The sequence below is a fragment of the Rhinopithecus bieti genome, unplaced genomic scaffold (genome assembly GCF_001698545.2).
Source record: "Rhinopithecus bieti isolate Rb0 unplaced genomic scaffold, ASM169854v2 scaffold_23862, whole genome shotgun sequence".
NCBI classification, from domain to species: domain Eukaryota; kingdom Metazoa; phylum Chordata; class Mammalia; order Primates; family Cercopithecidae; genus Rhinopithecus; species Rhinopithecus bieti.
Window position 1 is genome coordinate 1,134,766 of NW_016811338.1, and position 20,925 is coordinate 1,155,690.

At 36.9% G+C, this 20,925-nt stretch overlaps 2 pseudogenes; both read left to right on the plus strand.

Annotated features, from left to right (window-relative positions):
* The first annotated feature begins 12,531 nt into the window (after positions 1 to 12,531).
* LOC108543308 (etoposide-induced protein 2.4 homolog pseudogene) lies at positions 12,532 to 13,638 on the plus strand (annotated as a pseudogene).
* A 3,367-nt stretch (positions 13,639 to 17,005) lies between these two features.
* On the plus strand, positions 17,006 to 18,507 carry LOC108543309 (importin subunit alpha-1 pseudogene; annotated as a pseudogene).
* Positions 18,508 to 20,925: the final 2,418 nt, after the last annotated feature.

Here is a 20,925-nt window from a genome sequence, read left to right on the forward strand (position 1 = left end):
TCTATTTTTTTTTTTTTTTTACTGCCATAGTACTTTATATTTAAATTAGAGTAGTAGTAATAAGAATAAAACTAATAATACTAAATATATTCAAACTTTGTCCAAGGCAGCATTTTGCAAAGTAATTTCACTGGAACCTAAAAAAAAAAATAGTTTCACGGTCAAGTTAACATAAGAAACCTTGAGATAAAAACTTTTACTGCTTTTTTTTCCCCACTGTATATCTCAGGTGATTTAATATATGAATATGTTTCAGGAACCTGAAAATCAAGAAATAGTTTGAAACAGTCTCTAAATGATCCCCAAAGCCTATTTTTTTTAAAACACTTTAGAGGACTTGAGCTGCAAAGAACATATTTTGGGAAGTACTTGTAATATTTAAATATAACTTATACAGAATTTCTGGAATATTTTAGATACTCAGTAATGGTTTCTATTACTATTATAAATCAGTTTTAAAAGTATAAAACAAAGGGCTATATAGGAGAGGTAATGGGCATTAGAGACGAGGGAATATGAACAATATAATTAATAAAGAACACCTCCCCAAAGTTTTAGGAGAAATTTTACCCGATAAATGAGCTTTACAATGTAGCAAAGATTTGAGGAGTTTAGAAAGTGAACATCAGAGGTATTAGTTTTCAACACAGATGCATTGAACTTCTCCTGTCTTTTCCATCATTGTCCTATGTGTGAGCATATTAGCCTGAGAATAAAGAGCTCTAAAATCTTTCAACACAAAAAACAATAGAATGATGGCCTTGATGACAAGAAATGGGGCAGACACGATAAAAACAGGCATGTTGAGAATGGGAGAATTAAAAAAAGAAATTGGTAGGTGTTCTTTATCCCTAGAGTTTGATATATTTGTTTGCCTTTTTTGTTTTTTCACACATTGACGGATTCTAGTGAAATAATGATCTCTGTTGATCATTTATTAATTCAGGCCATTTGCTATAAATACAGTAGGGGTCTATGGATTATTTCTGGTATCTTCTTATTGTCTAGTGCTTCTGATATTATTCTATTGATTGCACTTTTCCATTGTGTGTCCCAAAGGCAGAGAAGGGCAAACAGCAATCATGAAATATGAATGAGATGCCTCATTAACCTTTGGGCTTTTGAGTACTTGGAAGCATCTAATCTATGTCATTGGCAAGAAAAGCCTGGGAGCACTGCAGGAGGTAGAGGGGAGAGAGGAAGGACAGTTTCCTTTGTGGTTGGTAAACTCTTGTATGCCAAGTGCTGGCGAGGTGCCTGCTTTCACACAACAGGATCCTGCATTTAACTAGAGACTCTGAAATCTTAGTGGACAGAAATGTAATGCAGAGAGCTTGCTGACATTTAGATCAGGCTGTATCCCCAAAGATTCTGACTCAGCAGCAGAGGGTAGATTTCCATAATCTGTACTTTCACAGGCACCCAGGTGATTACAGTCCAGGTGATCCATGGACTACACTTGGAAGAATATCCTTCAGACCCACTCAACAAAGAGGAATAAAGCTGACAAAATTAGATTTCTTTTTTTTTCTTTTCTTTTTTTTTTTTTATCAGAACATGTAGAACTGTTTTACTTTTGTATATTTTCATTTGAGATAAATTTCCTACCAAAGTACATAATATTTGGATTAAAGCTATTACTTCCATATCACCAGAAGCTATTTCATCTACAAAGAAGTCATTGCCGTGTGGACTATTTAGGTCTTGTCTTTCCAGATTTTATAGTGGCCTTGCAGATGTATAGTCATTATTGTGTGAACACTGTCTATTGCAGGGAGAAAACTCAAAAACTTAATATTTTCAAGTGTTAACAAAAAATACTATGTGATACCAGAAGCTGACTACAAATGACATCAATGTAAATAGTAGATAGAGCTATTAGCCATGAAGTGATAAGCAGAGTAAAATAACAGCACAAGAAGATAGGAAGCCCAGTTTTGTAGGGGGCAGGTGGAAGTGCTTAAAAGAAGAAGAAAGTGAAAATTGTTTCCCATTACCTGCCCTGAAACAACTTTTCTGGTTCTCCCACAAACCATCTGTAGTCTTAGATTAATGGGAACTGGGGAGGTGAATTATTTGACTCAATGTCTTCTTCCTACCTTCTCTTTTTCTTTGTCTGCTGTAACCTCTCTGATTCCATAGCTTTTCCTTTTATAGCGAAAATCCTAGTTGATTACTTGTATAACAGTCACTTTCTCATACTCACCCTGTAGTCTTTACTCTCATTTTTTTGCCCCTTTACACTCCTGCCTCATGCCTCATGAAAATCTATGATCACCTTCCTCTTTCTCTCTTCAATTGTGATCAAAGAATAACAACACAATTGTTAAGCATAAGAATTATGACAGAGAAGTGCATTATAATAAGAAAAAGAAAAGTCATATGTTCTGAAATACTGGCTATAATAATGATAAGCAAAACAGTGTCACTGGGATATAAAGGGCCTTGAAAATGCTCAGAACATTTGCAGAATTCCTAAAATAGTCTCCATCTACCAACTCATTCTCCACTAATTAAAATTGCTTTGCCTCAAGGAGTCACTTTCAAGATAAACTATATTCGATTAGAAAAGCCATATTCTATAATTTTTAAATTTTTATTCCACTTCAGACTTGTATTGCTTGGTTTTCATACATAATTTTTTTTTTTTTTTTTTTTTTTTTTTGTCTTCTGAGATGGAGTCTTGCTCTGTTGCCCAGGCTGGAGTGCAGTGACACGATCTTGGTTCACTGCAACCTCCGCCTCCCAGGTGCAAGAGATTCTCCTCCTGCCTCAGCCTACTGAGTAGCTGGGAATACAGGCGCCTGCCACCACATCCAGCTAATTTTTTGTAATTTTAGTAGAGACAGGTTTCACTGCACACACACTTCTTAATTGTTTTAATATTTTAAATAAAAGGTAAACCAGGTTTTCTTAGAAGAAATGAGAGATTTTGCTTTGTCTGAAAACATTGACTTTGTAGCAAAAAACCTTTCTAGTTCTAAAGACTGTCTTTTAATGAACTTCAGAATGCAGTGATATTTAATACATACATTGTATTAATGTAATATATATACATTGTAATATGTATATATTGTATATAATATGTATATATATACACATATATACACTATATATATATACACACACACAATGGAATATTACTCTGCCATAAAAAATGACATCTTGTCATTTGCAACAACATGGATAAGCCTGGATGCGCCACATTTTATTGATCTGTTCATCTGTTGATAGACATTTGGATTGATTCCAAACCTTAGCTATTGTGAATAGAGCTGCAATAAACATGAGAGTGAAGACATCTCTTCAATGTACTAATTCCTTTTCCTTTGGATAAATACCCAGCAGTGGGGTTGCTGGATCATATGGTAGTTCTATTTTTAGTCTTTTGAGAAAACGCCACGCTGTTTTCCATAATGGCTATATTAATTTACATTCCCACCAACAGTGTATGAGTTCCCTTTTCTTTGCATCCTTGCTATTTTGTCTTTTTGACAGTTGTCATTCTAACTGGAGCAAGATGGTATTCCATTGTGGTTTTGATTTGCATTTGCCTGATTATTAGTAATATTGAGCATTTTTTCATATGTTGCATGTTCATTTGTATGTCTTTTTTGGAGAAATTTCTATTCAGATCCTTTGTCCATTTTTAATCAAATCATTTGTTATGTTGCTGTTGAGTTTTTGAATATTTTGGATATTAGTCCCTTGTTGGTTGAATAGTTTGCAAGTATTTTCTCTCATTCTACAGGTTGTTTCTTCACTCTGTTGACTGCTTCCTTTGCTGTGCAAAAGGTTTTAGTTAGATATAATTTCATTGGTCAATTTTTTGTTTTTGTTGCCTATGCTTCTGAAATCTTACTCACAAAATCTTTGCCTATATCAGTGTTCTGAAGCATTTCTCCTATGTTTTCTTCTGGTAGTTATATAGTTTAGGGTCTTATGTTTGTCTTCAGCCCATTTTAACTAGATTTTGAAAAATAAGGTGAGAGATAAAGGTCTTGTTTCATTCTTCTGTATATGGAGATCCTATTTTCCCAGCACCATTTATTGGACAGGATTTTCTTTCCCTAGGATATGTTCTTGGTGCTTTTGTCAAAAAAGAGTTGGCTAGTGAGGCACCATGGCTCACACCTGTAATCCTAGCACTTTGGGAGAATGAGGCAGGTGGATTTCTTGAGTCCAGAAGTTTAAGACCAGCCTGGACAACAAAGTGAGATTCAATTTCTACAAAAAATAGTAAAATCAGCTGGGCGTGGTGGTGCAAGCCTGTGATCCCAATAAAAACAAAAAAATGACCAATGAATTATACTGCATGGGCAGCCGAGGCAGGAGAATTGCTTGAGCCCAGGAGATCAAGGCTGCAATGAATGGTTTTTGCACCATTGCACTCCAGCCTGGGTGACAGAGTGAGCTCCTGTCTCAAAAAAATAAATCAGTTGGCTGTAAGCACGTGGATTTATTTCTGGGTTATCTATTCTGTTCCATTCTGTGTGTTTGATTTTATGTCAATACCATGCTATTTTGGTTACTATAGCTTTGTAGTATATTTTGGCATAACTTTGTATATTTGTAGTATATTTTGGTATAATTTTGGCATTGTTTTGCCTCCAGCTTTTTGCTCAGTATTGCTTTGACTGTTTAGGGTCTTTTGTGTTTTCATATAAATTTTATGATTGTTTTTCTATTTTTGTGAATAAGTCATTAGTATTTTGATAGGAATTGCATTGAATATGTAGATGCTTTAGGTGATATGATCTTTATAACATCAGTTTTCTTCTAATCCATGAACATGGAATGTCTTTCTATATGTGTCTCCTTCAATTTCTTTCACCAATGTTTTGTAGTTTTCCTCGTAGAAGTCTTTCACCTTCCTGGTTAATTTTATTTATGGGTATTTTATTATTATTATTATTCATAGCTATTGTGAATGAGATTGCTTTCTTGTTCTTTTTTTCAGCTAGTTTATCATTGGTGTATAGAAATGCTACCAGTTTTTGTATGTTGATTTTGTGTGTTGCAGCTTTCCTGAATTCATTTGTCAGTCCTAAAAGTGTTTTGCTAGAGTCTAGGTTTTCTCTCTATAAGATCATATCATCTGCAAGGGACAAAGTGACTTCCTCTTTTCAGATGGATGCCCTTTCTTTCTTTTTCTTGCCTAATTGCTCTTATGTTGTTTAAGACCAATGAAAGGTAGGCATCCTTGTCTTGCTGTGGTTCTTAGAGGAAAGGCTTTTAGCTTTTCCCCATTCAGTATGATGTTAGCTGTGAGTTTGTCATATATGGCCTCTATTATGTTGAGATGTGTTCCTTCTATACCTACTTTGTTGAGAATTTTGATCATGAAGGAACGTTGAATTTTATCAAATGCTCTTTTCTTCATCTGTTGAAATCATCAGATGGTTTTTGTCCTTCATTTGGTTGATGTAATGTATCATACTTATTGATTTGCATATGTTGAACCATCCTCACATTCCTAAGGTAAATCCTGCTTGATCATGGTATATTATGTTTTGATGTCTTGTTTGGTTTGCTAGTATTTTGTTGAGGACTTTTGCATGTATGTTTATCAAGGATTTTAGCCTGTGGTTTTCTTTCTTTCTTCTTTCTTTTTTAAAAATTTTTATTTTATTCTGTCCTTGTCTGGTTTTGGTATCAGGGTTATGCTGGCCTTGTAGAAGGAGTTAGGAAGAAATCCCTCCTCTTTAATTTTTTGGTATAGTTTGAGAAGAGTTCATGTTCTTTAAAAGTTTGGTAGAATTCAGCAGGAAAACTATCCAGGCCTCAGCTTTAATGTGTTGTGAGGCATTTTATGACTAATTCAATCCCATTACCCATTATTGGTCTGCTCAGGTTTTCTCTTTCTTCCAGGTTTAATCTTGCTAGGTTATATGTGTCCAGGAATGTATCCATTAACTCTAGGATTTCTCAATTGTTGGCATATTTATTCATAATAGCCTCTAATGATTCTTTGTATTTTTGTGGTATCAGTTGTAATGTCTCCTTGTTCATTTCTGATTTAATTTTGTGTCTTCTATTATTCTTCATCTAGCTAATGGCTTTTCAATTTTGTTTATCTTTTAAAAAACAACATTTTGTTGACTTTTTGTATTTCATTAGTTTCTATTTTGCTTAGTTCTAGTTTATTCTTTATTATTTATTTCTGCTCCTAATTTTGGGTTTGTACTGTTTTCACTTTTCTAGTTCCTCAAAATGCATCATTAAATTCTTTGTTTGAAGTTTTTCTAATTTTTAATGTATGGATTTATTGCTGTAAAGTTCCCTCAGCACTATTTTGTTGTATCCCATACGTTTTGGTATGTTGTTTCCAATTTCATCTTTTCAAGAAACTTTTGATTTCCCTTTAAATTTTTTAATTGGCCCTTTGGTCATTCAGTGGCATGTTTTTAAATTTCCATGTATTTGCACAGTTTCCAGAGTTCCTCTTATTAATTTCTAGTCATATTCCATTATGGTCTAAGAAGATACTTAATAAAATTTTAAATTAATTTATTGATATTTGTTCTGTGGTCTTGCATAGTGGTCTTGCTAGTTCCTCCAGCAGAACATTTCACATGCTGATGAGAAGAATATGTATTTTGTAGTTTTTGGATAAAATGTTCTGTAAATGTCTATTAGGTCCATTTTGCTTATCATGCAGTTTAAATCTGATGTTTCTTTGTTAATTGGCCAACTGGATGATTTGTCCAATTCTAAAAGTGAGGTGTTGAAGTTCCCGATTATTGTATTAAGGTCTATGTCTCTCTTTACCTTTAATAATACTTGCTTTATATATCTTGGTGCTCTGTATCGAGTATATATATTTACAATTGTTATATCCTCCAGCTAAATTGATTCCTTTATGTTATATAATAATCCTGTTTGTCTCTTTTTGTTTTTACTTAAAGTCTATTTTATCAAAGTGTAGCTGCTCCTGCATGCTTTTGATTTCCATTGCATGGACTACCCTTTTTCATTCCTTCACTTTCAGTCTCTATGTGTCTTTACAGGTGAAGTGAGTTTCTTGTAGGCAGCATATAGTTGGGTCTTCTTTGATTCATTCATTCGGCCTATAGCTTTTAATTGAGGATTTAAACTATTTACATTCAAGGTTGTTATAGATTGGTGAGGAGTGGCTCCTGTCATTTTGTTACATAGCTTCTGATTGTTTTGCACATCCTTGTGTTTTTTCATCTTCTCCTATTGTTTATTTTGGGATTTGGTGGTTTTCTATAGTGATAAGGTTTAATTCCTTTTGCTTCCATATTGTGTATTTGCTTTACCAGTGAGTTTTATTTATACTTTCATGTGTTTTCATGATGGTATATATCATCCTTTTGCTTTCAGTTGTAGGACTTGCTTAAGCATTTCTTGTAGGGCTGGTCTAGTGGTGACAAAGTCTCTCAGTTTTTTTTTGTCTGGTAGAGACTCATTGTCTTTCATTTCTGAAGAATAGTTTTGCTGAGTATACTGTTCTTGACAGCCATTTTTTTTTTCTTTCATCATTTTGACTATATCATCTCATTCTACCCTGGCCTGCTGGTTTCTGCTGAGAAATCTACTGCTAATGTGATGGAAATTCCCTTATATGTGACTTGATGATTTTCTCTTGCTGGTTTTATAATTATTTATTTGTCTTTGACTTTGATAACTTGGCTATAATTTGCCTTGGAGAGGAATTTTGGAGTTAAATTTATTTGGAGAATTTTGAACTTCCTGTATCTGGATGTCTATATTTCTCAAAAGACTTGGAAAGCTTTTAGCTATTATTTCATTAAATAGGTTTTCTATGTCTTCTCCTATTTCTTCTCTCTCTACAAAATTTGAATGTTTATTTGCTTGATGTTGTCCTGTATGTCATGTAGACCTTATTATTATTGTTTATTAATTATTTTTAGACAGAATCTCTCTCTCTCACACAGTGTCACAATCGTGGCTGATTGCGGTCTTGACCTCCCAGGCTCAAGCAGTCCTTCTGCCTCAGTCCCCCAGGTAGCTGGGATCACAGCCATGCACCACCATACCCAGATAATTTTAAAAAATTTTAGTAGAGATGAAGTCTTGCTATGTTTTCCCAGGCTGGTCTCAAACTCCTGAGCCCAAGTGATCCTCCAGTCTTGGCTTCCCAAAATGTTACAATTACAGGTGTAAGCCACTATGCCCAGCCTTCTTCATTCTTTTCATTCTTTTGTTTTTTAATTTTACATTGGGTAATTTTCAAAAGATCTATCTTCAAGGTTAGAAATTGTTTTTTTCTTCTTAATATAGTCTGTTGTTAAAGGTCTTGATTATACGTTTTATTTCATTCATTGAATTATTTCATTCCAAGATTTCTCTTTGGTTCTTTTCTCATATCTATTTTTTTGCTAAATTTCTCTTTCAGATCACAAATCAGTTTATTGATTTCTTTGTATTGTCCATCTGTGTTTACTTGTATCTTACTATGTTTCCTTAATATTATTATTTTGAGTTCCTTTTAAGGTATTTTATAGATTTCTTTTGGGGTCTGTTATTGAAGAATTATTGTGTTCCTCTGGAGGTGTTGTGTTTACTCGGTTTTTCATGTTTCTTGTTGATGTTTATGTTGATATCTATGCATCTGGTGTAACTGTAGCATTTTCTAATTTTATGGAGTAGTTTTCATAGGGAAAAATGATTTCTTGTTGGTGTATCTGTAGTGCCTGTTGGTTAGGGTACTTTGGCTTAGGTTCTGAGTGGGTGCCAGAGTGTAACCTCCATATGATTTCTTTGGCTATAATTAATGTCAGTGGTGTCTGTGAATTCCCTAGTGGTTGTAGTTATTTGTACAGGCTGTGGTGATACTTTGCTAGAAACTGCGGTGCCAGTCAGGCCAGTCCTCAGGTCCCTGGGTGGCCTGAGTGAGCCCCAGATGAATCAGTCCTCAGGTCCCTAAATAGCTTGTGTGGGTATTGGCTGTGGTGAGAGTGGACTCTGGGTGGGCCAGTTTTTGGGCCCCTAAATTGGGTGTGTGGGTACTGGTGGTAGTGACAACAGAACCTGTGCTGGCTGTTCCTCAGCACCCTGGGTGTGGTGCACAGGCATGGGCACTGGTAGCCATAGTCTGGCTTGTCTGTTCCTTGGGATACTCCTTCGGACCCTGGGCAGAGCATGCAGGTGTCAGTGGTGATGACATGGGGACACCTGGTGGGCTGGTCCTTGAGTTCCAAGATAGTGTGTGTGGATGCCAATAGTAACAGTGGTAACCCAAGAAGGCTTATCTTTGAGCCATCTCAGGAGGTGCACACATGTATCAGCCATGGTAGTAGAGGTCTTTGGGCCCCTTGGTGAAGTATGTGGGTGTTGGTAGTAATTGTGGGAGGCAAGGTGGACTAGATTTTAGGTACCCAGGCAGTGTGCTTGGGTATACAATGGCTGCTGGGGTGGGGGCAGGATCACTGTTTGTTGTGGAGGCTCGGGCAGGTGGCTCTCAGGCTATAAGGAGCATGTGCTTTGGCTCCCTATGTTTTAGGAGCAGCCTCCATGATGTGTTGGACTGTCTATTCCCTGTGTTGTAGGGTGTTGCATGGGCTTGGGTATCAGAGACATGGCCCACCTCTAAGTCCAGCTGGTATGATACTGCAGCCCTCTGGGCAGATGTGGGAGAATGTTGATGGGGCCCCAAGTGTATGGAGATGTAGGAGTTATTGGGCTCCAAGGCAGGATATAGTCTGGTGTTGGCTCCACTCTGAAAGTGATGCTGGGCTGCAGCAAATTGGGTGCTGGTGGTGGATAAGACGAAGTATGAATTCCCTTGCAGGGATAACATAATTGTGCTGCCTGTAGGCTCAGGGTATGGGAGGGTTGAGGGGCTCACCTGTAGTTAGGATTACAAGCATCTTTGGTGGGAAGGTGGACCATTGGGGATCTCTCATGTATATTTTTCCTGCAATGGGGAGTCTTTCCTGGCTCTTAACTGATCCTGACCATCTGGTTTGCTTCTCTCTTTATGGTGCAATCTCAAGTTTCCATGCCTCAGGGTCACTGTTACTTCTCTGCTGAATCCCAGTGGTTTTGCTTACGCTATTGGACACGTGGTTATCTACTTGCTATTTTGGTCTTTTTTTTCAGGAGAGAAGAGTGCTGGGTACCTCTAGTCAGCCATCTTGATGACTGTCAGTATTATTATTTTTTGAGATAAAAAGTAATCAGTCTCTGAGTATACTTTTTCTTAGGTAACCACTACTGAAGTCTAATAATGAATGAATTTGTGTTCAAACAAAATTATAACAGAATTCTGGACCTTAAGGGCACCATGGAGATTTTTGATCATGCTCAATAGCCTCTTTTACAAATTATTTGACCAATTAATTCATAATCTACTTTATTGTAGAAATACTATAGTTGCATACAAGCCATTTATTTTCTTCCTTTTTGTAAAAGTAGTGTTGCCTGGGAGAAATTTGGAGGGATTATCTCAGAACACTTAACATAATAGTTTTAAAATTCAGTCATTCATTTATCAAATACTTATCACTTGGCTGTTATATGCCTGGGGATTTTACACTTTTTGAAAAGGAGGAAAATAACACCTCACTCATGGAGCTTATATTCTAGAGATGGGAACATGTAACAAATAAGTAAAAACATAAATAAATAAAATAATTTTAGGTTCTGGAAATTGTGAAGTAACTAAGCAAGGCAATATGATAGAGGGAAGGTAATATAAGATTGGCTGTTAAGGGTGCATATCTGATAGTTGACATTGAAGTTGAGATGTGAAGGATAAGAAGGAGTTAACAAAATAAAGACCTGGGGAAAAGGATATTCTAGGAATTTGATGGCAAGTACAATAACATGAGGGTTGAAGTTACTTTGTTCACTAAGAACTGTATTGCTGTAGCATAGTAAGCAATGGAATGAGTGAGCAATTTGAGGTAGAAGAAATATTATGCAAAACTGTACGGGATATGGAAATAAGCTTCAATTTTAATGGTTATATAGGCTGTTGCAAAAGTTTTTTAAAAATCTGATATAGTAAAATATGCTGTTTATGGGGTACAGTTATACAGATTTTGGCAAATGCATGAAGTCATGTATTGACCACCACAGTCATAAAATAGAATAGTTTTGATATGGTTTGGCTGTGTTCCCACCCAGATCTCATCTTGAATTGGAGCTCCCACAATTTCCATGTGTTGTGGGAAAGACCCAGTGGGAGGTAATTGAATCATGGGGGCAGGTCTTTCCTGTGCAGTTCTCATGATAGTGAATAGCTCTCATGAAATCTGAGGTTTTATAAAGGAGAGTTCCCTTGCACAAACTCTCTCTTGCCTGCTGCCATGTAAGATGTCCATTGCTCTTCCACCATGATTGTGAGGCCTCCCTAGCCATGTGGAACTGTGAGTCAATTAAACCTCTTTCATTTATAAATTACCCAGTTTCAGGTATGTCTTTATTAGCATTGTGAGAACAGATGAATACGGGTTTCCTCATCACAAAGTCTCTCATGCTGTGCATTTGTACTCAACTCTTCCTTCTCTCCCAATCCCTAACACTCTATGATGTGGTTTGGCTCTGTGTTCCCACCCAAATCTCACCTTGAATTATAATAATCCCCATGTGTCAAGGGTAGGACCAGGTGGAGACAATTGAATCATGGGGCCAGGTTTCCCCCATGCTGTTCTTGTGATAGTGAGTGAGTTCTCATGAAATCTGATGGTTTTATAAGGGACTTCCCCCTTCTTTTGGCACTCATTCTCTCTCCTGCTGCCCTGTGAAGAGATGCCTTCTGCCATGATTGTAAGTTTCCTGAGGCCTCCCCAGTCTTGTGGAACTGTGAGTCAATTCAACCTCTTTTCTTTATAAATTACCCAGTCTTGGGTATTTCTTAATAGCAGTGTGAAAATGAATTAATATAACCTACGAGGTGTTTCCCATCCTATAATAAGTCATATAAAATGGAATCATATGATATGTAGCTTTTTGGATATGGTTTCTTTTACTTGGCTTAATGCATTTGAGATTCACCTATGTCATGTGAATCAAGCCCATTCCTTTTTATTCCTGAGCAACCTCTCTTTGAATGGGTTTGCTAAAGTTTATCAGTTTACCATTTGAAGAACATATGCATTGTCTCATTTTAGACTTTAAAATAAAACCTCTATAAATATATAAAGGTATTTGCATAAATATAGCTTTTATTTCTCTTGAGTAATTATCTGGAAGTAAGGTTGTTGGGATGTATCAAGGGCATGTGTCTAACTTTATTAAAAATTGCGAAACTATTTTCCAAGGATGCTGTAACATTTTGCATTTCTACCAGCAATATATGAGATTTCCAGTTGCTCTGTATCCTTCTAAGTAACATGATGTCGCTAATTTTTAAATTTTCTTTTTAACTATTTAAAAAATGCCTGGCAGCAGCCCTGTGTGGCCCCTGACCTGGGAGCAGCCCAGTAGAATGGGGGCGGCTGTGTGCTGAGGAGCCGATCAAGTCTGCCATGGGTGAGAGGCCTGGCCAGAGCTATGGCAGTGGAGCTATGGATCCTTCATAGTGACAGATTTTGGGGGTACTTCTGTCTCCTCTGTGTAGTTGATAGTTTGGGTGGTGAAGAGATGCCTGACCACGTTAAAACCTTTCTCCAGGACCTTGGCAGGAGAATCAAATATTCCATCAAGGGTACTTCTACAGTCTCCAAACTCCATGCTTGAATCCAGCAAAAGGGAGAGGAGCAGCACTGAAGAAGGGCAAGTAGTGTCCTGGCACAGAGAAGAGCCAAGAATATAGAGTAAGAGTGAGAGAGTGAGCCATGTATTGTTAGTAGAACTTTTTGGTGTTGCACTTGGAATGGTGGAGTGTTCTGGTCCAGTCTCCTCCTGTTTTATTGAGTGTTTATTCTTCTGCTTTGGTCAGTGACACTCTAAATTATTGGTGATCTATCACGATATGGAGATGCTCGGTCATGGCTGGAATTCTTCTTTATATCAATCTCCAGTGCTCATTGGGTGCTCCATTGTTTGTGCCTAGCAAAGTTGTGAATGTCATTTGGTTTCAAGATATAGCTGATCTGGCATTTGAGAAACCAGTAAGGAAGCCTCACCCATTTCCTAGTGTCTGCAAAATAATTGCTGACTTGCTCTCCAACCTTTCACTGCAGGCTCTTTTCCTCAATCAAGGAGTGTTTGTGAGTCTCTTTCCCATCCATCTTGTTGTTCAGCTGGTTAGTCTCCTGCATATGTCTCTTCTCTACACACTGTGCTGCTTCAGATATTGTTGGTTCAGTAAAGGAACTGGAGCGCACCAGCAGTTGTCTAACATAGAAAGGAATTGGTCTTACTGCTTTGGGTTTGGTTTGCCCTTGGCTTTTCTCATGGCAATGCAGTCTTCATTACCAGTGCAGCCTTATTATCAGTGGCTGCCTCTTCTCTATCCTTGTTCCTTTATTCCTCTATCCTTGTTCTTTATCAGTGCCAATGAAGCCAAGACCCCTGGCACAGTGTACCTCTTCCAGTTGTGCCTCTTGCCCTTGGTGGTCTTGCTAAGCAACAGACTCTTACAGGACAGTCTACCTGCAGTCTGCCCTGAGCAGCTTAACCTGTTTAGGGCAGTTCCCTTCACTGCATCTATCTCCTGCCAAATTGAAGGCTACTGACATGCAAAGGGCATGGGTGAGATAGGAGGGAGGCTGTATTCACTTCCCCCTGCCAGGGATGGCAGAACTCACTCTGCCAAGGTTCTTCTGTGTATTCCCTTCTTTCTGAGGAATCAGAATTTTTGTCTCTGGTGCACATAAGGCAGAATCTTCCTGACACCAGTGTGTGGATTTTTAACACCATCACGAGTCTGAAAGGAACACAGGTTTTTCTGCAGCTATTTTCTGGCATTTGCCAGTCCCTGTGCCTGGACTGATTTGAATACTTTGTTTTTCTTCTTGTGCCATTTACTCCCACTCCCCACCTTTCCTTCATGCCATCTACTACCCTTGGATGAATGAATTTCATAATTCTAGCTGTTGTATTTTGTGGATTTGTTTCGCGCGCGCGCCCGCGTGTGTGTGTGTTTCTGTGTTTCTGTGAAGCACATCCATTTGATGTGGGAGGTAAAGGAGTGTTCCAGTTGCTCCTGGTCACTCCCTTTATGGCCATCACTGTCTTGCTTTTCGTAACTCAGTTTAGCTATTGGTCTCTCTTGCTCCACTGCAAAAAAATAAACATAAAAAATAAAAAAGCCTGAAGGGATGGGACAGGAGGAAACGCCTCACAGACAGATCTACTGGGCTTTGAAGTGATTTTTTTTCTTTCCCTTGAAGAGGAAAATGCTATTTTCACTGGTACATTTGAAGTCCCCCAAGTATGGGAAGGTACCAATTCTGGAGAAGTGCCACTGCAACATAACGCTCAGAGAACCTGAACTTTTCAACTCTGTTAGTATTGGGGGCAGAAATTCACTGTTGGCCACTGCCAGGTCTGTTTTCATATTTCAAAGGAATATTGGGTGCTGCGAATAGGAACTGAGGGTTAAACTCATTAAACCCATCAATCCTGTGATTGGTGGGTATTTTGCCATCATTTTAAGACATGAAATGTGGGAGGCAGATGTCAAAATACTTGTACAATTTTAAAATGTCAAGTTTCACATGATACAATTAAAGCTTGTTTCTAACAAAATAAATTTTAAAAAAGTCTGGTTGTGTCTAATTGTGGTTTTAATTTGCATTAATGATATTAAGCATCTTTTATATGCTTATTTGCCATCTGTATATCTCCTTTGCTGAAGGCTCAACTCTTTACTCATTTTTATCAGGGTTCTTGCTTTCTTATTGTTGAGTTTTGAGAGTTTTTAAACATCCTTTTAAAGAAATGTGATTTCTATTGACTTATCTTCAGGTTACCAATTTTATTCTCACTGTGTCATGTGTACAAAATCTTCATTGCAATTACTGTTTCATTTCCAGCATTTCTACTACCCCTCCCTGCCTCCCCCGTCCCTCCCTCCCTTCCTTTCTTCCTTCCTTCCTTTTCCTTATTTCCTTTTTTGTTTTTTGAGATGGAGTCTAGCTCTGCGGCCCAGGCTGGAGTGCAGTGGTGCAATCATGGTTCATTGCAACCTCCACCTCCCGGATTCAAGTGATTCTCCTGCCTCAGCCTCCTGAGTAGCTGGGATTACAGGTGCCTGCCACCACACCCAGCTAATTTTTTTTTTGTATTTTTAGTAGAGATGGGGTTTCACTGTGTTGGCCAACTGGTCTCGAACTCCTGACCTCGTGATCTGCCCGCCTCAGCTTCCCAAAGTGCTGGGATTACAAGTGTGAGCCACCGCACCTGGCCCTTCTATTTCACTCTCTGGGATTTCCCATCTGATCTTGAATTCTAAAGAACATTTTGTAGCCATGAACAAATTAGTCATAATAATTTAAAATTCCTGTCAGATAACATTAACATCCATGTCATATCTGAGTGTGGTTCTGTTGATTGCTTTGTCTTTGTCAATGTGTTGTTCCATATTGCCTTTTTATGGACCTCATATTTTTTTGTTGGGAGCTGGACATTTTATGTAGGACATAGAACTGAGCTAAATAAGTTTTAATGCTAGTAATAGAAATGACTTTCTTTCTACTCTTCATAGATTCAAAGCTGTGAACTTGCAGTCTGCTTAGATTTTTTGTGTTAAAAGAATGGGAGCCGTGTTCTTTCCAGTTCACATCCTGATCAGAAGCTCAGAAGTATCCTTGGAAAGTTTAAGCAGGGGCATTATATGATCTGATTGATTTATACTCTAAATGTTATGCTGAGTCCTGGGTGTTAACTGGATGGCAGGAAAACAAAAGAAGAAATGGGAATACCACTTAAATTAAGAGACTATTGCAGCAGTTAAGTAGTTAAATTATCTTAGTTTGGGTTCAGAAATACATTGTTTGCAAATTGTTGGCCTACTTAACAGATTGAGTCAAAATATTGTATAAGGTGATTACATACAAGCCAGTTGAATGTTCAAGGACATCTGCCAGAAACCTCTTGACTCCATTTTTACAAAAGTTGATCTGTAGCCCCTATACATGGCAATGATCATGTATAGGATCGTGTATAGGATCATAATAGACCCACATAGGAATGAGGGGTCTATTAAAAGCCACTTCTAATTAATAAAAGTGAAACAAAGTCACCTGCCCCAAACCAGATTATAGTAGTCCTTCCTCTGCATTTCCACAGGGGCTACCCGTTGCAGTTCTCTGAGTATCCAACACTTTTCTGGGATTTTAGTCCTTCTCTACCTCTCTTCACTCACCTTCCTTCACTCTTGGTTTATTCTCTAAGCTCCAGTATTCTTTCTAGGTTTTCAATACCACAGGCTGACTATAGCTTTAGGATTCTTGCTGCATCTGACCTATTTGCCTAGGCCGTTCACACCTGTGACTAAAGATGCTGTGAATTGCAATATATCAAGAAGAAAATGGATATAAAATTTCAATGAAGCATTGTATTAGCTAATAAATCTACAATCTAGAAGCAGCTATGCACTGCCCTTTAGGCAACATTGTTTATCCATAGATGATCATGAACACACGTTGACAAAAGTGAACAATCTGGCAAAAATCCATTAGATCCTTCAGTGACAGTAGTTCCTGGACCATTCTGGATCTTCTCCAAATGTTTTATTTAGTTGGGTCTTTTGAAAATATAAAGTGTACAATACTTTATATTGTTACTGGGGCTTTCTCAGGATGTATGCTGTAGACTAGTTTCACGCAGTTGTTCCTGGGCTTGAAAACGTGGGAAAATGTTAGTTCCTGTTATCTCCCATGATCTCAGTTTTCCTTGTCTCATTCTTTATTCTTCTCTTAATTTTGTTTCAGAATGTTTTCATTTCTGGCCCTCATGGATCAAATCAGGATTTCCTAAAATACGTAATGTGACAATAAAAAGTGGAACATATTTTTATTTGGTAAAAGCCAAGGTTGCTTCTTCCAATGAGTGTTAAATCTTCCCATCACCCTCATCCCATGCATACTGGGGCATCACCATGCACCATTAATATGAGTGGTGAATGTCTGGAGTAGGTATGAGGTCCTCAATGGCACAAGCATGATTGTCAGATAAATTGCACAACACCCATCCTGATTTGAATTTCAGACAAACAGTGAATGCTTTTGTAGTAAAATTATGTGCCAGATATTGAATGGGAAGTACTTATAGTAAAAGCATTCGCCGTTCAACTAAAATTCAAATTTATCTGGGAGTCCTCTGTTTTTATTAGTTAAATCTGGCAACCCTAGCCACACACACTGTCTTATCAAACTTCAAGAAACCTACCAAGCAAAAACCCTTTAAGTTTAGCTATTATTTCATTAAAAAAAATTGTCATTGCACAATGTATAATGAAGACACACAGTCTTTGGGCTGACCCAAGGTGGAAGTTTTGAGCACAGTTGCCCTACAGCCAGTGAGCCCTGCATCGCCTCCCGTGGAAGCCTGGGCCTGCAGAACAGCTTTCTCCCTTTGTCTCATAACCATGTTCACCAACAAGAATGTGAATTCACCAGCTGCCCAACTGAAGAGATTCAAGAACAAGGGAAAAGACCGTACAGAAATGAAGCATTATAGCTGACCCACTATTGGCTCTTCTCACAGTTCCTGATATATCATCTTTAGCATGTGGTTACTTATGTAATCTTACCCAGACACTTACAAACCTTTGTTGCAACAGAATCCTGCAGCCCCATTAGGTGCTGTTGAGAAAATTCTTCCTACTTTAGTTTGGCTCCTTCATCACAATAATCTAGAAGTATTAGTAGATACAGGCTGGGCTGTTTCCTACCTTACTGATGGTCTGAATGAATGGATTGACATGGTCGTGAAAACAGAAGTTGTGACCCAACTCAGGAAGCTTCTAGGAGCTTCTGAATTGCCAGTTGTGACTCCTGCACTAAGAGCCATAGGGAATATTGTCACTGGTACAGATGGACAGACTCAGGTTGTTAATGATGCAGGAGCACTCACCATCTTTCCCAGCCTAAAACTAACGTTCAGAAGGAAGCTACATGGACTATGTCAACCATCATAGCTGGCCTTCAGGACCAGATACAGCAACCTGTGAATTATAGATTAGTCAGTGTTCTCTCTAAGGCAGATTTTAAGACACAAAAGGAAGCCGTAGGGGCTGTGACCAACTCTACAAGTGGTGGAACAGTTGAACAGATCGTATACCTTGTTCATTGTGGCATAATAGAACCATTGACAAACCCCTTAACTGTGAAAGATACCAAGATTATTCTGGTTACTCTGGACGCCATTTCAAATATCTTTCAGGTTGCTGAGAAACTAGGTGAAACTGAGAAACTTAGTATAATGATTGAAGAATGTGGAGGCTTAGACAAAACTGAAGCTCTACAAAACCATGCAAACGAGGTTGTATATAAGACTTCAATAAGCTTCGTTGGGAAGTACTTTTCTGTAGAGGAAGAGAAAGATCAAAATGTGCCAGAAACTACCTCTGAAAGCTATGCCTCCCATGTTCAGAATGAGACTCTTGCAATATTTCACATTTAGATCATGTAAGCTGAGGCATACAGTTGTTGTGTCCTATGTTTGGTATAAGTTTGTGTTGCTGTTTCTCTAAGAACTATTTTTAAATGTGTTTTGTTATTGTAGGATTTTTTAACACTGAAACTATACTTGAACAGTTCCAAAATGTATATACCATATGAAGCTTATCCTCTGAATGGGTTTCGTATTTCTACGTGGAATTTCATATCTCTTGGCATCCTATAAATAAAGATTAAAGTCCATTCTTTTATTTACTTTGAAAAAAATAACCAAGACTGTAAACCCATACATCAATTTAAAAAATTAACTTATGGTTATGCTTTTCTAATAAATATTTAGGTTCCCCATATTTTTATCTAGGTCTTATCTGTGGTCACACATAACTTCAATATAGACATAATCATACTGTATAACTTGTCTTATCTTTTTTTTCAGTTATATACATTTTTCACTTTGCTAAGTAGTTTTTATATTTGTAACTTTAATAGCTTCATGTTTTATGATTTTATTAAGGAAAATCTATTGTTAGATAGTCTGGCTCTTTATATTATACACTGCTGCATATAATAGTGTAAAATACTATTATGGCATATTATCCACATATTGTATTATTAAATGTTTTTATGCATGTGGCTTTTTACTTCTGGATGGTATATTTAGGATATCGATAAATGTAAATATTAGATGGCTATTGATTGAATGTTTGTTTCTCCCCAAAATTTACATGTTGAAACACTAATTCCCAGTGTGATGATATTTGGAGATAGGGCCTTTGGGAAGTGGTCATGAGGATAAAGCCCTCATGATGGAATCAGTGACCTTCTAAGAGACACAAGAGACTGCCTGCCTGCCCCTGCCCCTGCCCCCACCACGCTCTCTCTCTCTGCTATGTGAAAACATAACCAGGAAGAGGACCCTCACCAGAAACCACAATGGCTGTCACCTTGACTTTGGACTTTCCAGTCTCCAGAACTGTGAGAAATAAATTTCTGTTGTTTAAGCCACCCAGTTTACATCATTTTTGTTATAGCAGTGCAAATGACAAAGACATTGATGGGAAGGTATAGCCATTTTAATAACATGCTGTAGATTACTTTCTAAATTTTTATGCCATTTTCACTCCTAACTTTGTTATGAGTTTTGTTTTAAATATATGTGATTTTATTTTACTTTGACAGATAAAATTATATGTACTTATTGTGTACAACATAATGCTGTAACATGTATATACATTGTGGAATGACTAAATCTAGCTAATTACCATATGTATTACCACTAATAGTTATCATTTTTGTGGTGAGAAAACTCTCCTAGAATTTTTATAGAATACGGTATATTGTTATTAACTATAGTTTCCATGTTGTACAATAGAAAGACAGATACGGCATGATCTCACTCATATGTGAACTAAAAAAGCTGATGTCACAGAACTAGAGAGTAGAAGGTGGTTGGTTACTTGGGGCCGGGGTGATTTGGCTGATGCTGATCAAAGGATAAAAAATTTCAGTTAGGTAGGAGAAATAAGTTCAAATATGTATATTTTTATACATAGATTCACTGATGTTATGTTTTCTTTTGGTAATTATTGCTTTAAGATTTTTTTTATCAAATCAACTTTTGGGATTTAAATGTTTTTGCTTATTTTAATTTATTATGCACTAAATAGCTGTGTGATATATTACCTAGAAAGAAATTTTCTCAATAAATGATTTTGTCTTTATGTCTAAGTTTTATGCATTTTTGTATTATTTCATTCAATATTTTTTTCAAAGCTAAGAAAGCTAAGAAAGTTTATTTTAAAAAATAGATAAATATTAAGTTTATCTCTAGCAATATTAGGAATTCTTCTTGTTTAATTTTTCTGGAATTTATTTTAGAGTAAAGTGCCCTTTTAAGTTCCATTTTTCAAATAGCGAAAATAACAATTCTGTAGCATTTAGAAAAATAATTTTGAAAGAAGAGATTTTTTAAATGACATTAATTAGAGATGTGGCTCAAATGATCAACAGAGAAATAGGAAAATATTTAACAAATGGTAATTTATTATTAATTGTTGATAGATTATTAAGGTGGAATAAGTAAAAGCAAGAAAATTCAAAAGGTTTTTAGATCATTAAAAACATCCATGTCTAAAAAATTAAATCAGTCCCAAGAAAATCTTTACAGAAGCAACCCATTTTACCCTAAGATTTCAACAGTTTCTTGATTAGATTAACACAATTCCCCCAAATGTCCACAGGAATTAGCCTAAATGATAGTCATTGTTAGAAAAGTTAATTTTTAGAGCTATGTAAGGATAAAAGAAATGAAGAAATTATGATGGAATTTAGAAAAGTGCTATTGTTGAGTATGAATTTTTTACCTACTTGTCAAACACTCTAATATACTCATTTTCATATTAAAATAAACCTATGGAGTATT